We start from the raw sequence: 10,315 nt of genomic DNA, 5'->3' as shown, positions 1-10,315 counted from the left end.
TTTTATAATGTCTACAGTAACTTTAAATGGGATTTTGCTTTCTATCTCTTGCTGTTGGATTTCATTAGAAATATACAGGAATGGGGTGGCCAGGTAGCACAGAGAGTAAGAGCACCAGCTCCAGTGTCAGGATGACCTGGATCAAATCTGGGCTCAGATACTCAGCACCACACCCAGAAATAACTGGCCATGTAACCTTGAGCAAGTTACTTAACCCTGATTGCTTTAAAAAAATATATACAGGAATGTCGAGGATTTATGTGGATTTATTTTATATACTGCTACTTTGCCAAATTTATTTTTGTCTCAAGTAGTTTTTTACTTGATTCTTTAGGATTTTCTAAGAATATCAAAATATCATCCACAAAGAGTGATAACTTGGTCTCTTCTTTGCCTAATTTGATCCCTTTGATTTCTTTTTCTTCTCTAATTGCTACTGCTAACATTTCTAATACCAGATTGAATAAGAGAGGTGATAGTGGACATCCTTGTTTCACCCCTGATCTTATTGGAAATGTTTCTAGCTTATCCCCATTACATTTAATACTTGCTGATGGCTTTAAATAGATGCTACTTATTATTTTATTTATTTATTTATTTTTTAAAGCAATTGGGGTTAAGTAACTTGCTCAAAGTTACACAGCCAGGTGTTTCTGGGTGGGTGCTAAGTGTCTGAGCCCGGATTCGATCCCAGGTCATCCCGACTCTGGGGCCAGTGCTCTTACTCGCTGTGCTACCTGGCTGCCCCACTACTTATTATTTTAAAGAAAGCTCCATTAATTCTTATACTTTCCAGTGTTTTTAACAGGAATGGATGTTGTGCTCTGTCAAAAGCCTTTTCTGTATCTATTGAGATAATCATGTGGTTTCTGCTAGTTTTATTGTTGATATGATTGATTATACTGATCGTTTTCCTAATATTAAACCAGGTGACCCAAAAAGTCTAAGCAGAAAACCTTCTTGTCACAATGAAACATCAGAACAGAACTTTAGTGTAGCAAAGTCAACAAAGGTATCTAATTTTGGCAAAAGATTTTTAATCTCTTGAAAACTGCTAGAAATTAGAATTGCTGCCAATGGGAAAGGTATCTCATCAGTTGAAATAGGATAGTAACTGCTATTTGGGAGACATTCCTACAAGCATGCACATAAATCTAGCATAGATTTTTATTTGTCTTAGATGGTTCAGGTGAACAACATTGCCCGACATCTGTGGGATTGTCTCTCAAGGTCCTTTCTGATGTTGCAAGTCAATGATCAATATTTAGTTGATATGATTTCAAGTCTGAAGACAATTTTTGAGTTTGAGTCTTCTACAACCTTCATTTAATAAATTCGGGAATCTCCTTTCAACAATAACAATATTGTAATGTGTACATATATAGGTTGTATTTCTTTTTGAAATTTGCTGTAGTGAACTTAGCATAGCTGAAGGTCTTTTCCAATGGAGAGAATGTTAATGAAATAATATGTTAATAAAACAAAAAAGAAATGTTAATAATGCAGTTTAAATTTGAAAGTATATCATGCATATTCTTTTTTTTTCCTTTTTTCTGGTGGTTAATCATTTACCAGTAATCTCCTATATAAGGTCCTTCACGATTTTTCTTCAGTCTATCTATCCAGATTGATTTCACATTACTCAAATCTCATAAAATCTACATTCCAATCAAATTGACCTGCTCTGTATGCCCAGTATAGGATATTCCATTTCTTGCAAGTGGACCTTTGGATAGTCTATCTTCCATGGTGAGAATGCTTTCCTTCCTCACCCAAACCTTTTGAAATTCCTTCAAGGCTCTTGGATCTTTGTGTCTCCTAAGTGGCGGTGATGATTGAGGAGGGTTAAAGTGAATTCTGGGTGGGAATGACATATGTATTGAATATGGCATATTCCATATTCAAAGAAGATGAGAAAACCAAGACAGGAATATTTGGGTACTCTGTCATTATTTGATTTGATTTGAGGAGCAAATCAGGGTTAAGTGACTTGCCCAGTGTCACACAGCTAGTGTCAGAGGTTGGATTTGAACTTAGGTCCTCCTAACTCCATGTTATTTCTTTTTTTGTTTTGTTTTGTTTTTGCTTTTTGGTGGGCAATTGGGGTTAAGTGACTTGCCCAAGGTCACACAGCTAATAAGTATGTCAAGTGTCTAAGGTCGGATTTGAACTCAGGTCCTCCTGACTCCAGGGCTGGTGCTCTATTCACTGCACCACGTTGCCACCCCCTCCATGTTGTTTCAATAGCATTTCCAGCTTTAATATTTGCTTTTCAAGAGGAGTGAAAGCATGGGAATTCCAGAATGTTGAGTAAGTCCGTTTTTGAGTTGTCATTTCAGAAATGGAAGTTGTATGGTAAGCATTCTAGGCTTCTGTATCCCATTGGCACCCGAATCCTAATTCTTTATGCTTACCTTTTTTATTCCTTCTTCTTCTTCTTCATTCCTTCCCCTCCTCCACCCTGGAGTGAGAAGATGAGCGTGTTGTTATTTTCCAAGTTTCGGGGATTAGTGCTTATTTTCTGGTTAATTAAAATCTCTTAAATAAAAACACTTCAAGTTGGGTGCATTCTTGTACTCATTACCATTTCTGTAAAATCCTTCCAGCTCAGCTATTATGTACGTTGGCAGTGACTTTACCAGCAGTCCTTTTATTCTGTTTGTCTTTGTTGAAGACTTGGTGTTCATTACTGGATTGTCTTCTGACAGCACAGAACACTCCCCCAGACTCTCCTCCTGAACTGCATGAAAGATATTTTGCATTTGCCAGTGTCTGGGCCTTTGGTGGAACACTCTTACATGATCAGGTGAGTGAATGAATTCAGAGGTGATTATAATATTTTTTTGTGATCTCTCCATGCATAAAATCCTTTTTTTAACCAATCCCTCAACATTTCCCACACACTTCATCTTTTGGTATCAAAAGCTTCAGAAGGGTTGATCTGGCATCATCCAAAAAAACCCCAACAACAACAAAATACCAGAGTGTTTAAAAATAATTGCAGAGAAAATGAGTCAACAGTACTAATGTGTACATCTTTATAATACAATAAAATGTGTGTTTATGAAACGTCTATACCCCCCCCCGCAGGTATTATGTCTTCATTAAAAATCAACAAGCAGTTTTAAAAATTTACTATTTCTAATTCAGCCTGTTTGCTGATGGTGTTCAGGTTCTCCATTTCTTGTAAGCATATCTCAGACAAAAGCACAGTCCATATCACATTCCAGTAGGAAGCAGTTGCCCTTCCCCAACTAGCACTTTCCTAGGTCTCTTCACTAGAGGTGGGAGGAGACATTTTGACATTTTGCATCCCACTTCACCTTCAGCAGTTTAGAACCAGCTGACAATAAACTCCAAACTATTTCATACTCAAATTATTCTTGGTAAGCTCTAATATCCCCTTTTAAGAAAAGGAGCCACAGAATAATTAAAAAGAGTTTTCCAAGGGCAAAGATCTGAGGGCTTATACTATCTACCGCCCTCCCCCCCCCCAAATCATTCATGTCAGAGTAAAAAGGAGGGAACGACACCTGTAGGAGAATAGAGTATTACACCTGTCAGGCATATGTGAGGAACCTTTCCATAGAAGCTTTCATACTGAAGCTTGAACACAAAAAAATGGGTGTTGGGAGGCACCCTGCAAGGAAAAATCAGCTGATCCTTAGGGTCATTTAACATTGGACCAAACTGTCAGAGTTTTGGGGATGACCTGTGGAATCTCCGTTGGTGGTCTCCCAAACAACAGAGTTTCTCATCTTTATGGAATTAAGGGTAGCAGATGGTACGGGGTTAGGGAATGGACTGGATAACCTCTCAAGATTTTCACGAAAGACCTTTAAAAATTGCCATCTGAACTATACTGTATCTTGGGGCCTTTCTTCCCAATTTCATACTCTACTTTCCTGGACTCCTTCACTCCTAGATCACCTACACGCTCTTTCCATTGTCTCCTCTCAAAGCTCACAGTTGAAATATTTGAAGGTATGGAGAGGAGTGTAAGGGTAAGGACTTGTCATTTCACAGTTATGTGGAACTCCTGGGTGCAGAGTTTTCCTTCCAATGAAGGTTGACATCTTTTCTGCAACTTTTGAGTCTTAGAGAGTTGGCTATAGCAGAGGGATCAAAAACTAGGACCACAACATTATGAACCAGATCAAAACAAAATGGGGAAATACTTAGCAATAAATAAATAAAATACAATATAAGTAATGTCTTCATAGTTTTCTAAGTCAACATATAGCCTGCAGGGATCCTTATGTATGTTTTAGGGGCTTGTTTCTATTTGAGTTTGACAGCATTGGCCTTGAACAGTATGAGTTGAAATGATTTTTCCAGGGTCACCCAGTTAGTAAATGTCCAACCGAGGCCTGAAACTCAGGTCTTCCTGGCTTGGAAGCTAGCTACCTATCCATTGGCCAGGTAGGTCGCACAGTGGATAGAGTGACAGGTCTGGAATTAGGAAGACATCTTCCAGCCTCAGACACTTACTAGCTGTGTAACCCTGGGCAAATAACAACTCAGGTTACCTCAATTTCCACAACTGTAAAATGAGTTGGAGAAGGAAATGGCAAAACATTTCAGTATCTTTGCAAAGAAAATCCCAAATGGGGTCACGGACGACTGAAGAACAATTACAAAATCTCTCCATTATGCCATGCTATTTTTTAATACTAGAAACTCAAAGAAAATCAGGCAAGAGAATTTAGCAAACCCTAGAGTGCATATTCTTAATATATTTTCTCCTACTTCCTACGCCCAAAGGAGTTAAGGTAATCTGGGGGTGATTAGAACATACATTTGACATCTGAGATGCCTCTCTGAAACAACCTTTGTGGCGTGGTTTCCAATTCTTTGTAGGGCTTATGGCATATTCTTTTGATCAACATCAGAAGTTAATGGGTGAGTAGAACAAGATTACATTCTGAGGCCCTGTGGGAATGCTGAGGAAGGTATCCCTCTTCACTGTCTCTAGGAAGGTCCTCTTGATGGCCACATAGGGAGGTGGTAGTGAGATAAGTGGTTCTGGGGTATCTTGGAAGGTGAATGTACCTTTGATCTAGTGCTTAGCATAGTGCCTGGCATAAGATAGGCATTTAATAAAAGCTTATTGATCGACTGAGTCCTAGAGGCCCTAGTTATATAATGACCAAAAGTGTCCTCTGGCTTTACACATCTCAATTATATTCCAAGTTCAAGATATAGGCACCAGTACTCTAAATGTCCTTGAGGATGTATAGAAATAAATGCCCCCGTCCAGGGATATAAACTGCGCAGAGGAGGAGTAACTCAATTAACTACATACTGTTCTTGGACTTCCCAATTATACTGACAGAGGGCAGACTTTGGAAGAATGGGTGCTTGGCAAGTCAGGTGAGTGTCAGGGCTATGAGAGTGGGGCTCTTCTAAGCCAAACCTCTGAGTGGCCTTTAGGTCTGTATCTCTATTTCTGTCTGTCTCTGTCTCTCTGTCTGTCTCTGTCTCTCTTTCTCTCTGTTACTCAGCCCATCTCTTCTGAAGTACTGTTCCTTCATTACCCTCCTGCCGTTCTTTGTCCATAAGCTGAGCCTGTCAATCTGGGCCATTGCCTGGGTTGGAAACCAGGTTAACTAGGATTCATCTAAGTATTTCCAATGGTCCTTTCTGTTTGTGAGCAAAATAGATCAGTGAGTTCCCAATTACTGACCATTTTCACTAAAGCACTGTGGTCCTCAAACTTGGATTTAATCAATCTGGTTTTTTTTAAGCTTTCTAGGGCCAAGATCTAATAGGCTTTTATTCTCTTCTCTTATTTTATACTTGATTGACTATCTCATGGAGTTTAGTAGATGGTCAAAGAAATGAGAACCAAAAAATTTTCTCCCCAGGTAACAGTTTTTGATTATTTCATTGACCCTAGCACAAAGAAATTTATCGTACAGGCCAAAAAATGTCTAGATGTCGACCTGGATGCTCCTGTCTAGGTATGAGCCAATTAAGTTTTAAGGGGAAAAAAAGGTAGGGGAGCCCATTGTTGAAAAATTATTACATTCCCTTATAGGGTCTGAGCATAACATTCTTCTCCTGAAAAAATATGATGATCCCTGGGAAGTGAATGTCTATGTGACAGTTTTGGGGCTCTGAAGTAATCCTGGGGATGTCATAGTTTAGTAGTAATAGTCATAGTTACAGTGATGGTGGGAATGTGCTTTCAGTCAGAAGGATCCCAAAGTGCCTCTCATTCAATGATCGCTGAAATGTAGCACTTTCCAGGTTAGTGCACATGAAATTAAAGAACCGTACAATTCCAAGACTGCAAAGGACTGTGAGAAGTACTTCCATAAGGGCTACAGCTGTGCCATCCTAGAGAGACGAGCCTTTTAGATGTGGGCGTGCCTAGCACTCTCTGGTCTCTGCATGCCTATAATTTTAGATGAGGTTTCCAGAAGAAATGTCACTGCCTGCAGGATCCAGCTACTCTTCCTAGTGGGGTTAGGGCTAGACTAACTTGATAGAGTTTCTTCACCTCTCTGGGCCTTGGGTCCTCATGTGTAAAATGAGGAGGTTGGATTAGATGACCTATTAAGTCCATTTTAGCTCAAAATATATGATCGTAAGACAACTAAGCATGTTAGTCTTCATTCCCATAAAGCTATAATTCCTTATTATCTATAGTATCCGGTCTGACTGCCTCCCTCTCCCCATACTTGGCCTCTCCAGTCTCATCTCTCACTCCAGACTCATTTCTTATCATTTAAGCTACGTCATACAAAACCATGTGATGTGATGATTGGTTGAGGGAACTGGGGATATTGAGCCCAGGGAAGAAAACCGAGAGAAGAAACGTTTTTATCCTTAAGTGGCATATATGGGGTGTTCAAGGACTAGCATCTCTGGTATGAGGGCTTGCTAGGCCCTTTTCAAGGCTGCTCAGCCACCTTTGGTGTCCACCTGGAGCTCAATTCTCACCTGTGGCTCCAAAATCTGTAGCATGTGTAGCAACCACACCCTGGTCAAACCATCTTGGCAGATGGACTAAACAGTTTGAGAGTAACTGACAGACCTCAGACATATTAAGGATATAGGGGGATGTCTGTTCCAAGAATGTGACTCATTTTATTGTTGTTGTCACTCATCCTTAATTCTCGAAGAGGACCAATGACATCATAAGGTGATATCATGACTTGGGTGTGAATTGGCTTTAAGGGAGGCATGGTTGCTCAGCCTCACTTTGTCTTCCAGAGTCATCAAAATGGCAAGACAAAAGTCAGGACTACTGATGATTGCCTGGGTTGCAGGATGACCTTGGCATCTTCCATGTCTGACCAAGATCTCTACAGCTTCTGTCACTTTTATGGCTCATGGTGGAATGGGAGGATGAGAACAATTTGTTTCAGTGGCCAGGAAGGCAGCTGAAGCCAAGGAGCACTTAGAGCTTGGTCAGCCATCAAACACAACGAGGTTTTTGCTTTCTGGGCTATCACTGGTTGTCTTGACTTTTGTCTTGCCACTGGTTTTTGATGAGTCTGGAAGAGAGTGAGGCTGACAGCTGATCAACTCTGCCTCACTTAAATCCAATTTTCTTACAAGTCAAGACATCACCCCGTGATGTCATTGGCCCTCTTTGAAAATGAAAGATAAGCAACAATATTAGTACTATATAGGTATATATGTGTACCTATATTTGTCTGTGGAAATAGATTATGTGTGTGTGTGTGTATATGCATGTATATCCTGAGAGAAGATATACACACATACATATGTATACATATGTATATCCTGAAGGAAGAGGAAGAAAATACATACACATACATATATATATATATATATACATATACATACATATATCCTGAAGGAAGAAGATATCTATTCACAAATAGTGTGTGTTTTAAGTAACCAAATAGTTTTCTCTTCCTTCTTTTCCCTTTCCCCACAACCCCCCAATTCTGTTCTCACTCTCTTCTTCTCTGCTATTTACCAGCTATGTACCCCTGGGGCAAGTCATTTAACAGGGCTGAATCTTTATTTTCTAGTGTACAAAATTATGAAAATAATACCAATAGCATATGCCTCTCAAGGTTATTGTAAGGATCCAGTGAAGGTATGTCAAGCACTTCAGAAACCTTGAAGGGCGACATAAATGCCCATTGTGATGGTGGAGATGATTATGAGGATGATTAAAAATCATTGCTATCACATTGCATGTGAACTGGAGTAGATTTCAAGAAGAAAAGGATCATGGTGATTGGCCAAAGAGAAGATGAGAAGGAATCCTTAGTGATGAAGGGGACGGTGAGAGAAGAAAGGCTACTTGGGCCAGAGCTCCTTTCTCTGACTACCACTTCTTGATCCCTCATGCTCATCTGTGCCAATCACTTCTCATTAGTGTCTGTCTCTGTTCTGCCTACCCCTTCCACTGGGTCCCCTGGAACTCTGATTCTATTGTTAACAAATAGCCCTTCACATTAGATCTGCGCTCTCCTCCCAGAAATTACTTTATATACACTTTGCATTTGGTTTCCTAGGTACATGTTGTTTCCTTGCAGTAGATGCTAAGCTCCTTGAGAGTAAACCTTGTCTTTGTATCTCTGGTTCTTGTCACAGTGCCTGGCACATAGTAGCCTTTTATATGTTTGTTGAATTAAATGGCAAATTTTCTTTGTGGACATCTATGAAATCCACTGTTTGCCTGAATCTTATCCTTTTAAAATATAATCAACTTTTTTTGTTAACATTTTACAATTTAGGTTAAAAAAAAAGAAAAAAGAAAGCCCCCAAGGTTGACCAGGACTGGGATTGACAGAACTATGGCTCTTGGAAATCCCTGTTGTCCATTTAAATTTTAATGTTTCTATCATTTGTTCCTCAGTGTAAATTAACAGCCATGGTGGTGTGTTGGGTTTCTTTTCTGGAGTCAAGACTTTAAATTTAATTCAATCGCCTGGATTTACAGCTATTCTATATTTCACAAGGCAGAATCAATAATGTGACTGAAGTGAAGAAGATAAAAATTTATGGTATCTTGCAATTTAATGGTTGAAAAGATGCAATTGGAGAGATCATAAATTGTGAAGGAGTTTATGCTTCATTGCTCCTGATTCAGTGCTTGCTGTTAGGACTTGATTTGTGGCTATTCACAAGGTGTGATTAATGATGTGATCCGTGCTTGCCTCGGTGCAGTAAAGCAGTTGTAATGCTCTTCATTAGAATAAATAAAATAAATTGACTGAAGCTTTATAAAAACTGTGTAACATTTAAAATCTAAAATGTCAATTTTTTTCCCTGTTACAATTTAGGTTTCTTCAGGCAGTTTCCACCTACATCACATCACTCATTGTCATTCTTTTTGGATGTTATAGAAATCCATGTGGGTTTGGGTAAGCTTTATGCAAAGCTCACTGAAGAGGAAAAGGAAAAAAAGGGGGGGTTGAATAGAATTGAACAGAGCCAGGATATTCTGGTAGCTGTGTTTTGCCATCCTCCTAATGTACATTTATCCTTCTAAAACACACGAAGTTTAAAAGGAATCAAGGCAGAAAATGACCCTTCTGTACACAGCTTGGCTAGAGACAATACAAATGAATAAATTCTCTTCCCCCCCCCCTTCTTCATCTTTTAAAAATAGGGCGGATGGGCAATCAGCACCCAGAATACAAGCTTTGTGGATGTAGGGGCGGGTTTTTTTTTCTTCTTTTACTATTTCTTTGATTTGAGAATTTGCCTTGTGTCATGCTGTTAGCTCCTAAAATGTTTCCAAAAAGCAAGGCACAATGGGAAACCAGAGAAGGCAGGCACGGACTGAGTGGCAGGCACGGACTGAGTTTCAGGCACGTTGGTACCAGTTTTGCTATTCAGAGACAATGAAACCTAGGATGTCCCTTGAGAAACAAGGTGAGTCACTCAAATGGGTGAAAGTTTATGTCATAAAAACTTTCCAGCCTGGGAGCCTACTTTACAGAATCTCAAACCAGCTGCTGTGTCTAGACTAGAGAAATGATTTCCGTTCTTCCAGCTGCTTTATGTGACTGGAAGCAAACATTTTGGCATTCCCAGGAAAGGTATATTTCTATAAAATAAAATCTTTTGGTCCACTCATGAGTAATTCTTGTGCTGTTGCCAAATTGTTCCTTTGTGTAAGTGTGGAATTGGTGGAGACTGCCTGATTCAGACATTCTGGTTCTTATAATGTTTGTAGTTACAGATCTATCTGGAGACTTTGGATCTGGCAGGAGAAAGAAAAAAAGAAAGGAAGAAAGAAAGGAAGAAAGAAAGAAAGAAAGAAAGAAAGAAAGAAAGAAAGAAAGAAAGAAAGAAAGAAAGAAAGAAAGAAAGAAAG

The 10,315-nt window shown here is 39.3% G+C and overlaps 1 long non-coding RNA gene across 2 annotated transcripts in view; it reads right to left on the bottom strand.

The window, feature by feature from the left end:
• Positions 1–1,018: 1,018 nt before the first annotated feature.
• Positions 1,019–10,315, bottom strand: part of LOC138146504 (uncharacterized) — a 26,457-nt gene continuing 17,160 nt past the window's right edge. For both annotated transcript variants that reach the window (XR_011164503.1, XR_011164502.1), the window contains one exon: positions 1,019–2,461. This is a non-coding gene — a long non-coding RNA (uncharacterized lncRNA). The remainder of the gene's footprint in view (positions 2,462–10,315) is intronic.

This window comes from Petaurus breviceps, unplaced genomic scaffold (genome assembly GCF_028583685.1).
Source record: "Petaurus breviceps papuanus isolate PSGF00001 unplaced genomic scaffold, PetGlider_PUasm1.0 90763, whole genome shotgun sequence".
In the NCBI taxonomy this organism is placed as follows: domain Eukaryota; kingdom Metazoa; phylum Chordata; class Mammalia; order Diprotodontia; family Petauridae; genus Petaurus; species Petaurus breviceps.
Note: the sequence above shows the minus strand (reverse complement) of the source record. Positions and strands in the feature narration are given on the sequence as shown.